The 20754-nt window shown below is 42.3% G+C and overlaps 1 protein-coding gene across 1 annotated transcript in view; it reads left to right on the top strand.

Annotated features, from left to right (window-relative positions):
* The window catches only part of PHF19 (PHD finger protein 19), a 1075260-nt gene that overhangs the window by 631255 nt on the left and 423251 nt on the right, over nt 1-20754 (top strand).

The following is a 20754-nucleotide window of genomic DNA, read 5'->3' as shown; positions in this document are numbered from 1 at the left end:
TGTGAGTGCGTGTGTGCGCCTTCTGTGGAAGGTTGGGTGGCCGGGCTGGCAACTCAACACCGTAAAAGCTCCACTGCCAATCATGAGCGGACAAGGTGATCCACTGTGGCGACCCCTAACCGGGAAAAAACGAAAAAGAGAGAGAGGTCGTTTTGACTCTGTAGTGATTTTTGACTGTGTGGCATTCTTGCCTTTTTTTTCTATTTGTTTAAAACAAAAACAAAAAAAAAACTTTATTATAGTCGACTTCTTGGATTGTAGTGTATTTTAATTCATAGATAAGATGGTTAGGCTGTTAGGTGGTTAGTTTTCCTTTGTGTATTTACCTTTTTTTTATGTTTTCTATCTTTAGGCTAGTTGGTTGGTGTGTTTTCCTCTTTCATGCTGGATAAGGAGAAAGGGTTCAAGAAATGTGAGGCATGCAGCCACAAACTGTGCACATCCTGGAATGGTAGTCCGTGCATTTATTGCCTCAGTGCCTCACATTTGGATACTGAATGCTCCATTTGTGTTGGTTTCAGTACCTGGCTGCCGAACAGGTACCAAGCCAAGTTTTTGAAGGGCTTGTTGCGAGAGGACAAAAAGAGTGAGCGGGGTCAGACTAAGGGCAGTTCTAAAGACCTCAAGGCTCAGGTAAAGGACAAGGTGGACCAGAAACGAGCAGCTCCCCCTCATCCTGATCAGCTGATTCTGAAGATCCACTGACCATTGCCTTCTATGGCTGCTTTGGTGCCAGGGTCTGTTTCATTTTCTCAAAGCCGATCCCCCACTGTGGTAGCTTCAGTAAAACCTGTATCCTCAGCTTTGTGTCCCCGGTCCCTTGTTGATTGGGGGAGGGGTGAGCAAAATCCATTCCCTTTTCTCTCCTGTTACGCAAAGGGAGCTCTTGCCCAAGTCCTCTCCCTGTTCACCTTGGATCTGGGCCTTCTGGCTCGGATCCATCTGCTGACTGGCGATCTGTCCGCTCATTTGGAAGTCTGACCTTCAACTGATATGATCCTTCTTGCAGGCCCATATCCATCTAGGGCTTCTCCCCACAACCTTGGTTCCAGTACCTGATGGCTTGGCTTCATCTGTAGCTTTTCCTCCCTCAGGCCTTTCAGCTGTGGGTTTGTGGATCTGTATGCCTTGCTACTACCCAGGTTGGCTCTGATGGCTTTCTTGACTCCGACAAGAGTGAAACCATAACCGAAACCATAGCTACTTTTAAACAACTCCTGAAGTTACATAAAACTAAATGAAATGATATATTTCAACATTTTGTTTCTCAGCACTTTGTAATGTTGCTGTTTTGTGATTTAATCTTCTCTCCTCTCATTTATTTCCAGTGTTGCCCCTTCTACCAACCCTACTGTCCTGGATTTATTGTGCCTTCTAAATAGCATAAAACATGATCGATCAGGACTATTTAATTGTAGCCTCCAAACAGGCTTTGTGCCTCATGAATGGAGAAAGGCAACGGTCATCCCTCTGCACAAAGGTGGACCATCTACAGACCCTGGAAACTACAGACCCATACGTCTCACTAGGCTTATATGTAAAGCCATGGAAAGAATAATCGTGGAGATATCAGTAGAGATATAGTAAACCTCCAGACACTGGACCCAGCCAGGTTTGGTTTTGTCAAGGGCAGATCGTGCCTACTCAACCTGGTGGACTTCTTTGAGAAGGTCACTAAAGCAATGGATGAGGGCAAAATCTTTCACACTCCCTATCTTGACCTGGCCAAGGCATTTGACATAATACCCTACTCGGACATTGTTGACACTCAAGAGGTTAGGTACAAACCCGTATGTCACCCGGTGGATAGCCAACTGGCTCACAGACAGGACCCAGGAAGTTAGAATTGGGGAGTCCACCTCTACAAAGCAGCCATTTACAAGTGGAGTCCCTCAGGGATCAGTCCTTGGACCACTCCTTTTTGGCGTTTACTTCTCAGAAGTCGAGGCTAATGTCAATGGTCTCTGGCTGACTACATTTGCAGATGATTGCAAATTAGGAGCTGTCATTGAATCTCACACTGGCACAAATGTTCTCCAGGAGGGGCTGACACAGACAGACAACTGGTTTCAGAGTCATGGACTAAAATTAAATGCCAAGAAATGCATAATCGTATCCTTTGGGAAGTCGTCCATCCCTAGTAACTATCGTATTGACAACACACCCCTTAAAGTTGACCTAGTAGTCAGGGACATAGGGACACACACAGATAGTAATCTAGCCTTTGATCATCACATGTCTACAGTGGTGAGGAAATCATTATATGTTGCGCAATCTATAAACAAAGTTATGGCATCCAAGTCCAAGGAAGTCATTGTTCCACTGTATTCAGCATTCATCAGACCTGTCATTGAGTACAGTGCCCCCTTTGGTATGTATGTAACCAAGCATATCCAACAATTGCAACTTCCACAGTGGTTCCTCACTAAAAGAATGCAGGGCATAAGTAAAATGTTCTGTGCAGACTGTCTCAAGGCCCTATCCCTGTATTCTGTCTCATACAGGCTTTTGATGGGAGCTCTATGCCTGCCATACAGGGCATTGTCATACCCCACTCTGATGGACCTCCTGTATATTAGCAAATCAAACAGCACCAGAATTTACCCATTCTAAAGACATAAACCTTGCCTGTGATATAAATAGGACCTGCTGGAGAGACAGGTATGTATCCCAGGGACTAACCCCGTCTGTGGTACAGGCTCCCCATCCATGTGAAGCAGAGTTTCTCCCTAATCCAATTCAAGTGCAACTTGGACAATTGGATGGGAAACCGGAAATTCATTTCTGGTTTGGTATCTATGTCTCTGATGCAAACAGGTAACCTATAAATGGTTTATCTCCCAGGCCCATGCTTACACTTATCAAGGGTATCAGAACTTGTCAGAGATTTGGGATGCATGGCTAGGCTTAAAAAGGCCCTTGTGGTCATTATCCTAGTAAACACCTATGAACCTATGGTGGCAAACAAGATTGCTTCGATGGCCATCCTTGACTGATAAAGTGGTTGAACGTTTGGAGAATTGGATCTGAAGCTGTGTGAGTTCTAAGCTCATCAAACATGTGGAAGAAAATGTTCTCACTTCCATGACTTCAAAGTCATGTTTCTCGTTTTCTTGCTGCTAGCGTTTTTTTTCTGGGCAATCTGGATAAAGTATCAGCAAGATAAAGAAGATTGCTTTTTGTGTAGACAAACTGAAGGTTGTACTTTTGCAATTTTAACATAATGTGTTGCAATCTCGCAGGAGCTGTGTGCATAGGCTTTTTTAAAATAATGACCAAAGGTTGGTGGTCTGTCTCAATTTGAACAGATCGGCCATAAATGTAATCATTGAACTTCGAACATGCAAACACAATTGCCAAGAGCTCTTTCTCTATTTGAGCATACCGCATCTCAGTTTGAGTTAGAGTTCTGGATGCATAGGCTTCTGGTCTACCTTCTTGAAGAATGACTGCACCAAAACCAAACTTCAAAGCATCACAGGAAAGAGTTGCTGGTTTGTGGGCATCATAATATCTTAAGGTGGGTGGACTGGCAATTCTCTGTCTCGGGACATCAAAGGCCCTTTGGTGTTATTCCAACCAGGACTCGACCAAGTTGCATCTTTGCATGTCGGCTCTCTGAGAGGTGCTGAAAGTGCTCTCAAATCTGGAATGAACTTGCCCAAATAGTTGACCATGCCAAGAAAACATTGTAAGGAACTGACATTGTCTGGAGCTAATATCTCAAGAATTCCAGATTGCTTGGAAGGATCTGGTAGTTAGCCTGAACTAGTAATCAAATGATGCACATAAGTAACTTCTTGTAGCCTGAATTTGCATTTCTGAGGATTCAGCTTAAGATTCACCTCATGAGCACATTCCAGAACGTTCCTGAGGTTTCTATCATGTTTGACATCATCATTGCCTCTTACAGAAATATCTTCTGCCATGCCAACAAATTGCCCTTGTAATTGTGTACAAACATATACCAGGTGCATAAAAAATATTCAGCTGCACCATAAACTCTTTGAAATTACCGTATTCTGTGAAAGAACTGTACTGTAATACTGCACACACAGGCCAACACTTTACAGACTTCAGATACCTCAAATAACTTTAGTTAATAAGAAAAAGCACATGGTGAAAAAATGTGGTCATTTTCTCACGTTTATACATTTTATGTGATTCGGAAGTTATTTCAATCATTTTTGTATGCATTTAACTATTTTATCATTATATCATAATTTTGAACATTTAATTTAATTAGAAAGTCATTTTGAATGGTTTTAATGCTTTGTTTTATATTTGTTGAGTAAAAAAAATCATTTAAGCAAGTTTTAGTATCTGGATTTGTCTTTCTGACCTATTTACGAGTGGTTTGAGCAGGGTTGATCCACTCCTGTATATTCCTTCAGCTGTAACTACCTGCCTCATGGTCTTGAAGAAGAAGTTTTACTTTGCATCCCATTCTGATACCATGTCACTCATCTTGTGTATATTCAATAAGACAACGAGGCTGGGTGATCGTTTAAGTAGTTTATTATATACAAACACAACAGGATGGAGAATGGTAACGCTGAACATAAACACTCTACCTAACTGACTGACTACTACACACATGCAAGCTTACACCTCGATTGCTCACTACAAAATGGCACTCTTGCTTGCACATGCTCAGTACTTATACACACGTGCTCACTGACTGGAATAGCTCTTAAAGGAGCATACACACTCTGATCTACACTGTTCACCTGGTATAGTTACTGTCTTCAGTTTTCCTCCAATTCCTATTACATAAAAATTCAAATTTCACTTCAGGGTTCCTGTCTAGTAATTATTTTCAATCTTTTCTTTAAAATAACCATTAGAAACTTTCTTCCCAGTTGGTCATTAAGTTAACCTCTGTCATGTTTGCTAATTTACTTATATCTTCAACCTGTCCACTTGTTGTGAGATTATTCCTGGTGAATGAAAAGCCATTACCATCCTCTTCCCCATTCTCCAGCCCCATGCTTCCTGAACACTACCGACCTAATAAAACTGCACCACTAGTCCTTCCTTAATTGGGAGGTTGAGGTGAGTAGCATATGCTGGAATGTAATTCAGATAAATGAATAAACTGGCATAGATTTCACTAAAAGCTCCTTTGTCTAAAAATAAATGAACAGCCTAGTTGTCTCTTTTATATAGTTGTTTATTTGCCCATTTGTTATACGTTTGCTCATTTTGTTTTTGTAAAGGAGCTTTAAGCCATGTTTCTGGTGACTTAATTACCACTAGAATTAATGAGGCGACTTTCTTCCCATTACCAATGCCATATTCTGTAATGGTTGTTCTGCATCACTGTTCCACGGTTTATTCCCACATGCAATTCTCCATGTTTAGAATATTTAACCAGTCTGAACTTGCTTAAACACTTAACTAATCTGAATTTATCAGTTGGATAGCATACTCACCCTGGAAACAAGAAAGTCAGTTACAAAAATGTCCTCATTACTAAATTAGAATGTATCCATTCCCTTGTCTCATTAAATGACTTCCAAATATCAAGGGTTTCAAAAATATATGTATCAATAAAATTTGCTGGCTTATAAAAAGATATGATGTAAGAATTTACCATTGCATCCTTCTTAACTCCACTAAATTCTTTTAGCCAAAAGATCTACCTTTCTGTTTAACACCACTTTACGCAACTAATTTTTTCAAAACTTCTGCCCACCACTTAGGTTCATAGGTAAGTATTTGGCTAGCTGCCCTTGCAGGTCATTTTAAGCCTAGACAGTTCCCCTTTTGGTACTTGAATTGACACATTCTATTTGGCGTTAAGATTGTCCTTGCACATCCCATGGTCGATAATTATACACCACTACTAATGAGAATAAAAGGCATAATCATCATCTTCTTCTTTCGGCTGTTGCCGTTAGGGGTCGCCACAGCAGATCACCTGTTTCCATTTCTTCCTGTCCTCTGCATCTTGCTCTGTCACACCAACCACCTGCATGTCCTCTCTCACCACATCCATAAACCTTATCTTAGGCCTTCTTCTTTTCCTGTTACCTGGCAGCTTCATCCTTAGCATCTTTTTCCCAATATACTCAGCATCCCTCCTCAGCACATGTCCAAACCAACGTAATCGTGCCTCTCTGGCTTTGTCTCCAAACCTTCCAACCTGGGCTGACCCTCTAATATACTTATTCCTAATCCTGTCCACCCACGTCACACCCAGTGCAAATCTTAACATCTTTAATTCTGCCACATCCAGCTCAAACTCCTGCCTTTTTGTCAATGCCACTGTCTCCAACCCATATAACATAGTTGGTCTCACTACCCTCTTGTAGACCTTCCCTTTCACTCTTACAGGTACTCGTCTGTCACAAATCACTCCTGACACTCTTCTTCACCCACTCTTTCCTGCCTGTACTCTCTTCTTCACCTCTCTTCCACACTCACCGTTACTCTGAACTATTTACCCCAAGTATTTAAACTCATCCATCTTTGCCACCTCTACTCCTTGCAGCCTCCCCATTCCTATATCCTCCCTCTCATTCACACACATATATTCTGTCTTAGTCCTGCTGACCTTCATTCCTCTTCTCTCTAGAGCATATCTCCATCTCTCTAGAGTCTCCTCCACCTGTTCCCTACTCTCACTACAGATCACAATGTCATCTACAAACATCATAGTCCACGGGGACTCCTGTCTGATCTCGTCTGTCAACCTGTCCATCACCATTGCAAATAAGAAAGGGCTCAGAGCTGATCCTTGATGTAACCCCACCTCCACCTTAAACGCATCCATCACTCCCACCGCAGACCTCACCGCTGTCACACTACCCTCGTACATATCCTGTACCACTCTTTCTTATTTTTCTGACACTCCTGACTTCCTCATACAATACCATAAGGCACACTGTCATATGCTTTCTCTGTCTACAAAAACACAATGCAACTCCTTCTGACATTCTCTGTACTTCTCCATCAACACTCTCAGAGCAAAGATCGCATCTGTAATGCTCTTTCTTGGCATGAAACCATACTGCTGATCACTAATCATCACGTCCCTTCTTAACCTTGCTTCCACTACTCTTTCCCATAACTTTATGCTGTGACTGATCAGTTTAATCCCTCTGTAGTTAATACAGCTCTGCACATCACCCTTATTCTTAAAAATCGGTATCAAAACACTTTTTCTCCATTCCTCAGGCATCCTCTCACTTTCCAAGATTTCATTAAACAACCTGGTTAAAAACTCCACTGCCATTTCACCTAAACACCTCCATGCTTCCACAGGTATGTCATCTGGGCCAACAGCCTTTCCATTCTTCATTCTCTTCATAGCTATCCTTACTTCCTTCTTGCTAATCCATTGTACTTCATGATTCACAATCCCTACATCATCCAACCTTCTCTCCCTCTCATTCTCTTCATTCATCAACCCCTCAAAGTACTCTTTCCATCGCCTCAACACACTCTCCTCGCTTGTGAGCATGTTTCCCTCATTATCCTTTATCACCTTTACCTGCTGCACATCTTTCCTAGCTCGGTCCCTCTGTCTAGCCAATTGGTACAGGTCCTTTTCTCCCTCCTTAGTGTCCAACCTTTCATACAACTCTTCAAATGCCTTAGCCTTTGCCACCTCTCTCTTTGCCATGCACCTCATCTCCTTATACTCCTGTCTACTTTCTTCATCTCTCTGACAATCCCACTTCTTCTTTGCCAACCTCTTTCTCTATATACTCTCCCGTGCTTCCTCATTCCACCACCATGTCTCCTTGTCATCCTTCCTCTGTCCAGATGTGATACCAAGCACCTTTCTAGCCGTCTCCCTTACTAGCTCTGCTAACTCTTCAAATGCCTTAGCCTTTGCCACCTCTCTCTTTGCCATGCACCTCATCTCCTTATACTCCTGTCTACTTTCTTCATCTCTCTGACAATCCCACTTCTTCTTTGCCAACCTCTTTCTCTATATACTCTCCCGTGCTTCCTCATTCCACCACCATGTCTCCTTGTCGTCCTTCCTCTGTCCAGATGTGATACCAAGCACCTTTCTAGCCATCTCCCTTACTAGCTCTGCTGTAGTTATCCAGCTATTTGGTAACTCTTCACTGCCACCCACTGCCTGCCTTAACTCATCCCTGAACTCCACTTCACAATTACCCTTTTTCAATTTCCACCACTTGATCCTTGGTGCTGCCTTGACACTCCTCCTTCTCTTCTTGATAACCAACATCATCCTACAAACCACTATCCTATGCTGCCTAACTACACTTTCTCCGGTCACCACTTTACAGTCTCCAATCTCCTTCAAACTGGCCCTCCTACATGAGATATAATCCACCTGTGTGCATCTTCCTCCACTCTTGTATGTCATCCTATGCTCCTCCCTCTTGTTAAAATATGTATTCACCACAGCCATGTCCATCCTTTTTGCAAAATCCACTACCATCTGACCTTCTGCATTCCTTTGTTTAACACCATATCTACCCATCACTTTCTCATCCCCTCTGTTCCCTTCACCAACATGCCCATTGAAATCTGCTCCAATCACCACTTTCTCACCCTTGGGTACAGTCATCACCACTTCATCCAATTCACTCCAAACTTTTTCTTTCTCGTCCATTGCACACCCAATTTGTGGAGCATACGCACTAAAAACATTCATCATTACACCATCAATTTCCAGCTTCATAAACATCACTCTATCCGACACTCTTTTCACCTCCAAAACACTCTCAGCATACTGTTCCTTTAGAATAACTCCGCCATTTCTCCTCCCATCCACACCATGATAAAACAATTTGAACCCACCTCCGATACACCTAGCCTTACTCCCCTTCCATCTGGTCTCTTGCACACACAATATACCAACCTTCCTTCTGTGTCCATCATATCAGCTAGTTCTCTCCCTATACCAGTCATACTGCCAACATTCAAAGTTCCAACCCTCAGTACCACAGTCCTAGCCTTTCTCCTCTCTTCCTACCTTCGGCCATGTCTACCGCCTCTTCTTCTTCGGCCAACAGTAGCCCAATTTCCGCCAGCACCCTATAGGCTAACAGTACTGGTGGCGGTCGTTGTTAACCCGGGCCTCGACCGATCCGGTATAAAAATTTTTCTTGGTGACTGCATGAAATGTTTTGGCGAAGAATAAAAGGTGTAATACAGATAGATAATCTGAAGGGACCTACGCATGGAGTAAAGCATTTAGGAGCTGCTTCTGTCCTTTATTAGTACAGGGTGCAGTCGTGGGTTAAATTTTCTACTACTCATCCATTGATCCAAGTTGTGCTTAAATATGGGCAGGGATGGACCTTGTTTTAGGTGAATGGGGAGTTTGTTCCCAAGCAGTGGTATCCTCTGCAAGATATACTTTTCCCCCAAAACCATTCTGTTGATATTGCAGATCTCTAGACAGAGTATTTCTGAAGCCGTTCGACTTGCTGATGGGGTAGTAGGTCCATCAGTACTTGGTGAGAGGATGCTTTGTATGCTAGACACAGGTCACCTCTTAGTAGTCTGTATGATATTGGGTATAGTGACAGGATTTGAGTTGGTCCATAAAGGATATCTTGTTTAGGCCTTGTATCCTTTTAGTAAGGTACCCTTGGGCATTTCATTTGTTTAATGTGTCTGGATAGACTCATGCCAAAGGGGTCATTATATTCAGTGATTGGGCTAATGAGGGCTGAGTAAATAGGAGCAATGACATCCACAGATTTAGACACAATCCCTTTGTTTACAAGCTGTGTAATATAGAAGGATTTTCTTACAACAGTGGACACGTTGGTGAAAAGTTAGGTCACTGTCCATATAAGTTTCCAAATCCAGAATATCTGGGTCATCTGGGTGTATTGTTAATGTGGTAGTTCCACGAGATAGGTGACTTTCCAAAGGATACAGTAATGCATTTTTTGGTATTTAGTTTCATTCCATGATTTTGGCATCAGTTATTTATTTGGGACAAACAATCCTGCAGAGTAAGCCATTTGAGGATTCAGTGACTGCTCCTAGCTTGCAGTAATCTGCAAACTTAGTCAGCCAGAACCTGGTATTGGCTTTTACTTCAGAAGGTAGATGCCAAACAGGAGAGTTCCCAGCACAGAACCTTGGGGGACTCCACTAGTGATGGGACTCTTTGTGGAGGGTAATGTCTCCTGTTTTTATTTCCTATGTCCTATTTGTGAGCCATTTGGCAATCCAGGGAATGACATGGGGGTTTATTCCCAGCTTATTTAGCTTTTCTGCTGCGCCTGAATGAGGAATTGGGGAATTTTGTCAAAAGCTTTGGCCAGGTCAAGGTATGCAGTGTTTACAGTTTTGCCTTCATCCATTGCTACCAGGTTGATCTGCCTTTGACAAACCCAAACTGAGATGGGTGCTTTGTTTGGAGGTTCACTATGTCCTGATTGATTAGTTCCTGTTGTTTTTAATTTCTCCAAGTCTTTTCAGTTTCTAATACCATGACAGGAATGGACCCCATTCCTAAGTCAAAGTACGATTAAAGTTCATGAAATTAGTATTGTTTCACTCTTTGATGTCAGCCAAAAGTGCTCTTCTCAGCACCTGCAATGTGCCCAGTAATGACGCCATCTGCAATTTGTACGGTGTTACATGAATTGGTAACATATCTAGATATGATTGTAAATTCTTTTTTATAAGACCTGTTGCTCCTACTACTATTGGAACTGTCTGGGTATCTTTCTTCCACATGGCTCTTGTTTCTGCCTGCAGATTCAGGTATTTTATGACTTTGTGTTTCTCTGTGTACGCAAGACACTGTAGTCACGGGGTGTGGCAATTTCAATGATCAGTGCTACTTTTGTCTTCTTTTCTTGGACCACTATATCCGTTTTTCTAGCATCTGTCTTTTGAACTGTTGGTATTGGGTGATCCCATGTGATATAGACTTCATTTTCTATGATTCTTTGTGGCTCATGTTTCCAGTGTTTTTCAGCCAGTTCGATACCATAATGTTTGCACAATCTTCAGTGTAACAGTCTCACCACATTATTATGCCTTTCAGTATACAGTCCCTCTGCCATTAGTGCATCACAACCAGCAACAAGGTGTGTGACTGTTTCCAGTTAGATTTTACAAAACCTACATATGTCTTTCTCTCCCACATGTTCAGTGGACTTTGTAAACCAGCGTGTACGTAGCCAACTATCTTGGGCTGACAATATTCACCTTTCATTTCTTGGTTTGAGTTCGCCTCTCCTTTAACCATTCCTGCATTCGTTCTTGATCAACATCAGGATCTTCCAGATGTTTTCTATACTTGCAACTATATTTGTTTTTTCCACATTTCTTGCCTTCTCATCTAGTCCTTCACCTTGTATTCTTTCTTTTGTTATTTGACACATTCAGTTGCTGCCTGGTTTTTATCCACTTCTGGTTTGATTTCCATTCCTTCTTAACGTCTATATGCTTCTGCTAAATTAAGCAGAGATGTCATATTAGATTTGTTCTCCTCATGTTTCAAAACTTTCACTACATTTGGATCTTGTGAGGTTAGTAAATGTGTAGAGTCCAATTGCAGATCTATACATGTAATCAGTTTCAAGGAGACCCATCCCTCCTTCAGAACGGTGAATATATAATCTTGGTATACACTGATTTTTATAAATCATTTGATAAGCATGAATCATCCTTCTTGTTTTAATATCCAGTGTATCCAACACTTTTTGGGGCCAGTCAGTCGCTCCAAAACTATAAGTTAGGACAGGAAGAGCAAGTTGATTTATAGCTTGGATCTTGTTCCTAGATGTCAGTGCTGTTTTCAGGATTAATTTAAGTCTTCTAAAGTACTCCTTATTGAGTTTTATTTGCATTTGTTCATGTTTTATTGCTGATCCTTCATTTCCCAAGTATTTATACACTCCCTCTTGCTCAAGTTCTTTTATATCACATTCTTGTCCCAAACTGATGTTTTCCTGATGCTGCAGTTTTCCTGCTTTAAAGGTTTCTTTTGCACATTTATCAAGACCAAATGCCATTCCAATATCATCTGAAAAAGGTTTAACAACCTGCAGCTGTGCTTTCAGTGCCTCATCTGATGAGCTATACAGTTTTAAATCATTGACAAAGAGAAGATGAGAAGTAATTAGACTTTTATTTTCTAGGAGCCAAGTTGTAGCCCTGGCCTAAGCTGTTAAGTAAACAGCTTAATGGATTAATGGCAAGGCAGAATAGCAAGGTAACAGAGTCACCCTGGAATATCCCCCTTTGAATTTTTATCCCTGGGATAATAATCTGTCCTTTATCATGGCTTAATTGCAAAGTGGTCTGCCACTATTTCATGGTTACTGTAATGTAGTCAATCAGTGTAGGGTGTATCTTATACATTTTAAGCACTCTTTTATCCATGAATGTGGGATACTATCAAATGTTTTTTTGTAGTCAATCCATGCCATACTTATATTCTTCCCCTTCCTACAGTTCTCCACTATAACTTTGTTTAACAACAAATGATCCTTTGTTCCATATGACATTCTTTTATTGCCCTTTTGTTCTACTGCCGTAATTGAGTTTTCTGGTTTACTATTGAAATGTCAAACGGCACTACATCGACTGTACTATAGTCGAACATGGAAGTTCGAAAATAGTAATGTCGACGACAAAAAAACAATCTAGGAATGGTTTTAAAATGGGTCGAGGTAGGTGTTCAGTATTATTCAGAACTACAAACATCTCCCCTACCTCGACCCATGTTAAAACACAGTCCTAGATTGTTTTTTTGTCGTCGACATTACCATTTTCGAACTTCCGTGTTCGACTATAGTACAGTCGATGTAGTGCCGTTCGACATTTCAATAGTAAACCAAGTTTTCTTCTCAATGACTATAAATTCTGTCGGTGTCAATTCCCGTGTATAGTTTATATGTCGTTGGAAGACAAGTTATTGGTCTATAATTTTTAGGGTAGCTTGCAGGTTCGCTGTTAAGTAAGAGCATTGCTTTTCCTGTTGTTAATCAGTGAGGTGTGTGTCCAAGGTGCGCATATAAATAGTTCGTACCCGTGGCTAAATCCTCGTGCAAAGTTAATACCTTAAGCCAAAAGTTAGGTACTGCATCTGGGTCTGGGGTTTTCCAGTTAGAGGCTTTTCTCAACTTTGTTTCAATCTCACTGGCTGCTGTTTCATCCCATTTCATATCCTGTACCTTTAAACTTCTTATTCTTTCTTTTATTTCTTCTATCCATTTAGCATCGTTATGTTCCACAGGATCTTCATAGATACTTCTCCAAAATGTATCTACTTCCTCTTTTTTTTGGCAGTCTTTCAATTCCTTTTACCTTATTTCCCAGTTCTCTCTAAACTTTTTTGGGTCATCAATAAATGGCTTAGTTTGTGCTTTTCCCTTATTTATTTTTGTATCTTCTAAGTCTTTCCACCTATTTTGGAATTTTTAGTTTATCTCCAATAGTGCATAATAGATCCTGGTCTGTTCTAATACTGCACATTGCTTTTATCACATCTGTCTTTTGTTGATCTATTCTCTCTTTTAGCAGCACAGTAATATATTCTATTTACTCCTGTTAAATTGCATGGATCTCTATGGACAGTCCTAATTACTATGTTCATTTGTTTTATCGAGCTTCTGACTTTTGGGATTTTATTACCCTTCTACAGTCTATTTCTCTTATTGATCTTGATATATCTGTCTTTGTCTATTAAATCAAGCAACTCTTCTCTTAACTCATTTTCTTCCATACTGAGGGCACATATCTTGTTTTCCATTTCCTGCGGGCATTCTATAGAAAGTTCTATAGCATCTTCATCTTCCTGTGGCACATTCTCCAGTCCTGTGTCATCTGTTGTTCTGTCATATGGGAACTCACTGGCCTATCACTCCTCCAACATTGACTGCATCAGAGTTTCCTGTTCCTTTCCCTGCTGTCTAGCTTTAAATTAACATTTATACTGGTTTTCTGTGGAAGGCTCCAAAATATCTTGATATGGCACCTGACCAATTGCTTCCTGTTCCACTGGTTTCCCCTTAATTTGGATATCCATTGCTCTATCCTGTTGTGGTGCTTTTTGTATTTGATTTACTACACTGAATCCTTTTTGCAGCTGTTACCTAACCTCAATTTCTATTTCTTTGACTTCTGCATTACTAATCTCTTTTTCTACTTTTCCTCTTGGTCGTCTTAATTTTTGTATTGCAAAGTTTTCCATATCCGGATTCCTTTCCCTATACTTTTCTTCAAATATCTTTGGTGCTGCCCTTTTTGTATTGGTTAGTTTTGCTTTCTCTTTTGCATAAATATTACACCATATTAAATCTCTTTTCCTTTCCCCTGTCCATATTTCTTCTTCACATGTCTTCTGATCTTGCTTTTCCTTATTCTGGGGACTCGCTCCATCATACTGTGATGTAGTCTATTTTAGACCTTCTACATTAAATCCTTCATTTCGCAGGCACTCCATAACTTCACCTTCTATTTCTTTAACTTCTGCTTTACTAATCGTTTTTTCTATATTACATCTTTGTGCTATGAATCTTTTTTATTGTGAAATTTTCCATATCTGGATGCCTTTCTCTTCTAATATTTTTGAGACTGCCTTCTCTGTATTAGTTAACTTGGCTTTCTCCTTTGCATAAATATTGCACCATATCAAATCTCTCTCTCTTTCCTATGTCCATATTTCTTTTTTATATTTTTCAAATATCTCTAGATTTTGTTTATATGTTCTCACTTCCTCAGATGCTTCCTTTTCTAAACAGATCAAAATTTATTGATCTATATACTCTTTTTCAAAAATCTGTTGCATTAATGAACGCAAATTTTTATTTGAAGCTTCTGACAGTTTTCCCTGCGGAAGTAGTTTTCTTTCCTCTAATTTCTCTCTCAATCATTTTGTATATCTTGTCTGGAAATTGCGGGCTTTTTACATAATAGTAACAATATATAATGTCTTTCTTATTCTCAGTAGTCCATTCTGTTGTCTTTATGGCTCCTCTTTGGCCAATCAATTTTTGTCGTTTTTGTGGACTGCTACATCCTTCTACAACAGGGGGGCCTGAGCCTGGCCTAGGCCCATTGTAGGAATGTTTCCGTATTTTGCGGATTCTACACTGTATTTTTTCCAGTCCTGGCACCGGTGCGCCTACCAGGATTGGGCACTTTTTTAACCTGGGTCTTGTGCACTCAGTTATCTTTTTTTATTATTTTTGATTTGCTTCTGTCCATGATGTATGCTATATAAATACAGTCTATGTACCAGTGTCGTCTTGGTGAGATTTTGTGAAAAACAGGGTCCACCTCGCGATGGCACCTACCAAGACTTGAGGATGAATTCAATTTCAGCACTACTACGCTCCTTTGCTTGCTGACTTTTCATCTCTCCATCAGGACCCCATTCATTAGTTCCATTGTACGTCTTTCTATGGATTTGAATAAGAGGCTGGTTAGACTTATGGGTCTGTAATTGCCTGGGTCTGCGGAAGGTCGTCCCTTAAGCAGGGGAATGACTGCAGCTGTTCTCCATTCACTTGGTACAAAATTTGTATGGAGGCTGAGATGGAACAGTATTGTTAGTGTGGGGATACTGTTAGGACCCACTGCAGTATTTTTAGCTTTTGATAGCACAGCTGCTGGTTAACACTTCTGATGTTCTTCATATTGATCACTGCTACAGTAGCTTTACCTATGTGGGTTATGTCCTGCCAAGGATATAACAGTTGTCCAGCTTCCAAAGCTTCAAGGAACCTTCCACGCACTCAAAATGTCAATTCAATCAAGCTGATCTGATTAAAAGATTGATATGATGATGTCCATTTCATTATGCATCACTACTGGGTCTACGGATCTGACCTCAGATCTGACTCAGACATTTTTCCAGACTTACAATCTGAGCCTCAAGCTCTTCCCTCTCCCATAATGGCTCACTCCGTCTCTAACCCATCAGATCTTGTTTGCCGCCTTCCAACAGAGATGTGATTTCGCAGTCTTCGCTTAAAGATAAGTGTTTTTTCTTACGTTTAGCTTACATTGAGTTCTGTCCCTTTCTTTCTTCGCTTCTTTAGATATATATTTTTATTAGGTTAGCTTTTTGTACCACCCCTTCCTTTTTAGCTAGCTCTTATCAGAGCTTCTCACTGGTGTTAGGGTTGTTTCCTGCCCTCCGCTTTTTTCTTTAACAGTTCTCCCCTTTCTTTTCTTCTTTTCTTCTCTTTCCCAGAAAAAAAAAATAAATATTTCCTGGTATTTTTGGATTATCTTTAGTATTTAAGTTAGTGTGTGTTTTTGTATGTGTATGTTTGTGTGTGTGTGGGTACAGTAACCTTCTGGTATGCCTGACAAACCTACGGGTTATGACAAACCTATGGGTTTCAAAAGATTCCCCAATCGGATGCCCACAAGTGGTGCATGTATTGTCTTGGGCCAGGGCACTTGGAGGTCCAGTGCTACATCTGTGTGGCCTTCAATCCCCGAGCCCTTGCTAATTGGCACAATAAGTTGATTTTGAGAGGTTTCTTGCCGACTTGTGGAGCTGAAACTCCCACTTCTAAGAAACGTGTCCTCTCAGCTGCCCCAGCATCCACGTCGTCTTTACCGTTGAAGCATCAAAAGTTGTCAGATCCTACCTGTTCTCGCATATCTTTGGATGCGACAAGCTCTTCAGATCCAGTAGAGTCGGTGCCGGATAAGATTCTTTCACTGTTGGATCCTTGGCCTTTGGGTCCGTGTAGCCTTTTGGATCCTACTGAAGTGGTATGGATCCAAAGTTTCCAGTCTATGGACAACACTTCCTTGGGTCAGAAACACCCATTTCAGAGATCCCCGAGTTATACTCCACATCGGAACAAATCTGCTTCCCCAACCCCAGCCGTCTGGACAAGTCTGTCCCCTGTCAGGTCCACCCATTCTTTGACCTCCTCGAGATCCTCTCAACTGTCACATTCAGAAATGGACAGGATGATGTGGAGTTTCCTCAAAGTCCAAATTCAGCTGGCGATCTTGCCATCTCGGCCCATGCAGGATCCATGAGAGCTCCAACCCCAATACCTCAAACTCCTCTTCTGATCCAACCTTCAGTTTTGGAATTCTAGGATCAGGTTTTCCCAAGTGAGCTGCCATCGGAGTGTGGAATCTGTCTTTCTTCAACTCCGTCAGTGTCCCAGACTAGCTCCAATACCCTCAGAGCGGAGTGAGTCCCAAACCAGAGACGTTGGTGCTGACTCTTCTAGGTTGGTTTCGGCTGCAACCTTTTCAGAGCCATCCATGCCCCTGGGGGCCTCGTCCCTTGCCAGTTCAGGCCCATGTCTTCTGGAGGCATCGGATCCAGGATGGCTTCATCCTTCTCCCCCTTGGTAACTCTGGCTCCTAGAGTGAAGAGGCAGTCTTCCCTGGCTTCGTCTGCTTTCCAGGTGGCACAGAGAGCTTTCTCCAAATTGTAAGATGCGGCCAGTCTTTCCCCAGTTCCTACCCAGTCTCCTCCTGATCTAGCTTTGCTTTCATCCATCCTGTCAGTAGTCAGCGCCTCCCAGAGCGCCTCCAGACCTACCCTCAACAAGAGTTCTCCCTGTCTTTCAAGTCCTGTCTCGAGTATCCCATGAGGGAGGTTCATCAGAAGAGACCATGGAAGAGGAAGCACTTAGACTACCATCTGGATTCCTTGACAGAGGACACGGACTTCGATGAAGGGGAAGGATCCCCCCCATCTCCACCCGATGACAAGTCCTTTGGGGATATTTTGGAAATGCTTAAAAGGGTGGCTGGTCATCCTAACTCCTTTCCTTTGAGAAGTCAGTGTTCCTGAAGGCCTTCAGGACGGGCCCATCTGTGTCCGGTGTGACCCCACCAGTGGATGAGCTGATTAACCTAATTGCCCACCAGGCTTAGAAGGAGCTAGACACCATGGAGTCTCTCACTAAATGTGCAGATAAATACCTTAGTCGCCCCCCCCCCCCCCGTGACCGTTGTGGAGTAAAGGTGTCCCAGTTGATGCCATTGTTGTGTCAGCAGCTATTAAGAAGGAGCTAGCTGAGCAGAGCTCCTGTGTTCATTCCCCAAACAGAGAGTCTTGGGCTTTGAACAGACATGGGAAGCACGTGCATGTCTCAGCCACCTTTATGCTGATAGCATTAAATTACTTGGCACACTTATGCACCTCCAGAGAGACCTAATCAAGGAAATCACAAACTCTCTGACGCAGTCTTTGTCTGAGAAGGACCTCAAGAAGGTATCTCCCCAACTGACCACTATGTCCTACATCGCTAATTCCTCGATGAGGCTAATCTCTCATGCTGCAGAAGGAACCTCTCGGGAAGCTGGTTCAGGCATAGCCCATAGGAGACATGCCTGGATGAGGCTTTGCAGGTTTGCAGATCCCTTTAAGATGTCCTTCATTAATGCCCCCTTAGAAGGTTCTTCCTTATTTGTCAGTTAAAGAAACTCTTACCTGCAGTGAACAGGAAGTTAAGACCTTATCTGCCGTAGGAATCAAGTTTTCTTCTTCCAAGTGGACCACCTTCAGGAACCAATGGAGTGGGAAGATAATGTTCTGTACGTCTCAAGGGTCTTTCGTGGATTCACAAGATGAATCCTCTTCTAGAGCCAGAGGGAGAGGATTTAATGGTCAGCGCCATCCCAGAGGGAGAAGAGGTTCACAAAACCAGAGAGTTAAAGAACCCTTCTCTGTGAGGCCCTATCAACGTTCCTGAGGCGCTGCCCGACTGTTCTGCTCTGGGCAGTCAGGGGTAGACTATTGTTGCACCTAGACACTTGGGCAAACATGAACGACAGCTGGGTGTTGAGTATAATTTCCAGAGGTTACTATATTCCCTTGTCATTTTCTCCTCCCAGTTCTGGGAGGTATCATCCCAATGTGCCACCCAGTCAGAGGGAGAATACCTTTCTGGAAATTCAAATACTTCTAGAAAAAAAGTCATCCAGGAGGTCCCATCCGAACATCAAGAATGCAAAGCTTACTCGTGCTTCTTTTTGGTGACAGAGAAAATGGAGGAACCTTCGACCGATCTTAGACTTGAGCAGTCTGAATGTGTTTGTAAAGAAGTCGAAGTTTCGCATGGTTATGGTACAATACATTCTGCCGCTTCAATGCAAGGACGATTGGATGTACTCTATAGATCTCAAAGACGTGTACTATTATATCAAAATAAACAGGTACTCCAGGAGACATTTGTGCTTCTGACTGGGAACCATTCATTACCAGTTCAGAGGACCCCCCCGGTGTTCACCAATTGCGTAAGTGGTTCCAGCCTACCTCTGTCTGCAAGGATTCCAGGTGTTTCCATACCTAATCAGTTGGCTGCTGACAGCACCTACAGGGCATCAACTACTTCAAGCCATTCAGGTTATGCTACAACTCTTCAGTCGCCTGGGAATCCGAGAATTTGGCGAAGTCAGAGATGTCTCCCATACAGGACAATACAACTACACAGATAGCTGCCCTACCTCCACAGAGAATAAGATCATTGAGACAGCAGGTACAACTGTTGCTAGATACAGTAAACTCAGTTAACCAACACCATGGGGCTTGGTAGATGACGAATAACTGTAGTTTCTGGTTGCTTGAGAGTTGCTTTAAAAACAAGCCTGACTTGTACTGTACCATATACTATTTATTTGGTTTAACTTGTTCTCAGGTTGGGGAAGAGAGGGAATTTATTCCTGTCTTCCTTTTTAAATCTCTAAAAACACAAGGTATGTTTCTGCGGGGGGAAACAAGGTGCAGCACATGAAAATTGCACTGCATTTCTTCAATATTTTTGTGCCTGTTGCTTGAGTTCTTGTTAACTGAGAACTTACTGTACCCTGACACCGCCAGCTCGCCTGGTCCTCATGGCCCTAGTGTCCATGTCAGCTGCCATTCCTCTGGTCCCTCTACCAAGATTCTTCATGCAAGTTCTCCAGTGGACCCTAGTGGTCCAATGGTCTATTCTGTATTATCCAGTGTCCACCTCCATCAGGCTTACTATGCTTTGCAGGCATCATCTGCAGTGTTGTATGCTTATAGATCACCTCCATCTTGGCAGACCCTTCAATTCTCCTCCTCCTGTAGCCACAGTGACCATGGATGCTTCCTGGTGGGGGTGGGGCATTTTCAGGGAAGAATGGTCCAAGGCACTTGGTCCACGACAGCGATAAAATTGCACATAAATGTCCTGGAGATGAGCAGTTCTTTGACGTTGCAAGGCTTTCAGGACTGCCTGCCTCTGGGAACAATTGCAATTTTTACATACAATATGTCTGTTGTTTGGTGCATCAACAAGCAGGGGGGAACCCTATCACACCCGTTGTGCAGGAAGTCTGAGGGTTTGGGAATGGGCAATCTTTTCAAACCACTTTCCCATTGCAGCACACATTCTGGGGGAGTCCAACATTCTGGCAGACAGACTGAGCAGATCAATATTAAGCCCACATGAGTGGTCCCTGAACCAGTCAGTAGTGAATAAAATATTCAGCCATTGGGGCCAACCTTGCTGTGATCTCTTTGCCTCTCCCCTGAACAGCAAGTGCAGCAAGTAGTTCACTCTGATCCCCCCCTTGGGGGAGTCACCCAGGGATGCTGTAGTCCACTATCACCCCCCCCCCCAAGTCTCCTGTATGCCTGTCTTCCAATTCCTACGATTCCCTAAGTCTTACAGAAAGCCAGCAGGTTGAAGATCACTTTAATCCTCATTGCCCCCTTCTGGCCTCGTCAGATATGTCTCCCCTTCCTGCAGTCTCTCAGCAAGTATCTCCCATGAATACTGGATCCCAGGCAGGATCTAATTTCCTCATCCATCACAAAGTCAGATTCCC

Source organism: Protopterus annectens, chromosome 16.part0 (genome assembly GCF_019279795.1).
Source record: "Protopterus annectens isolate FY-2018-M chromosome 16.part0, PAN1.0, whole genome shotgun sequence".
NCBI lineage: Eukaryota > Metazoa > Chordata > Ceratodontiformes > Protopteridae > Protopterus > Protopterus annectens.
This window is presented reverse-complemented; position numbering and strand designations above follow the sequence as displayed.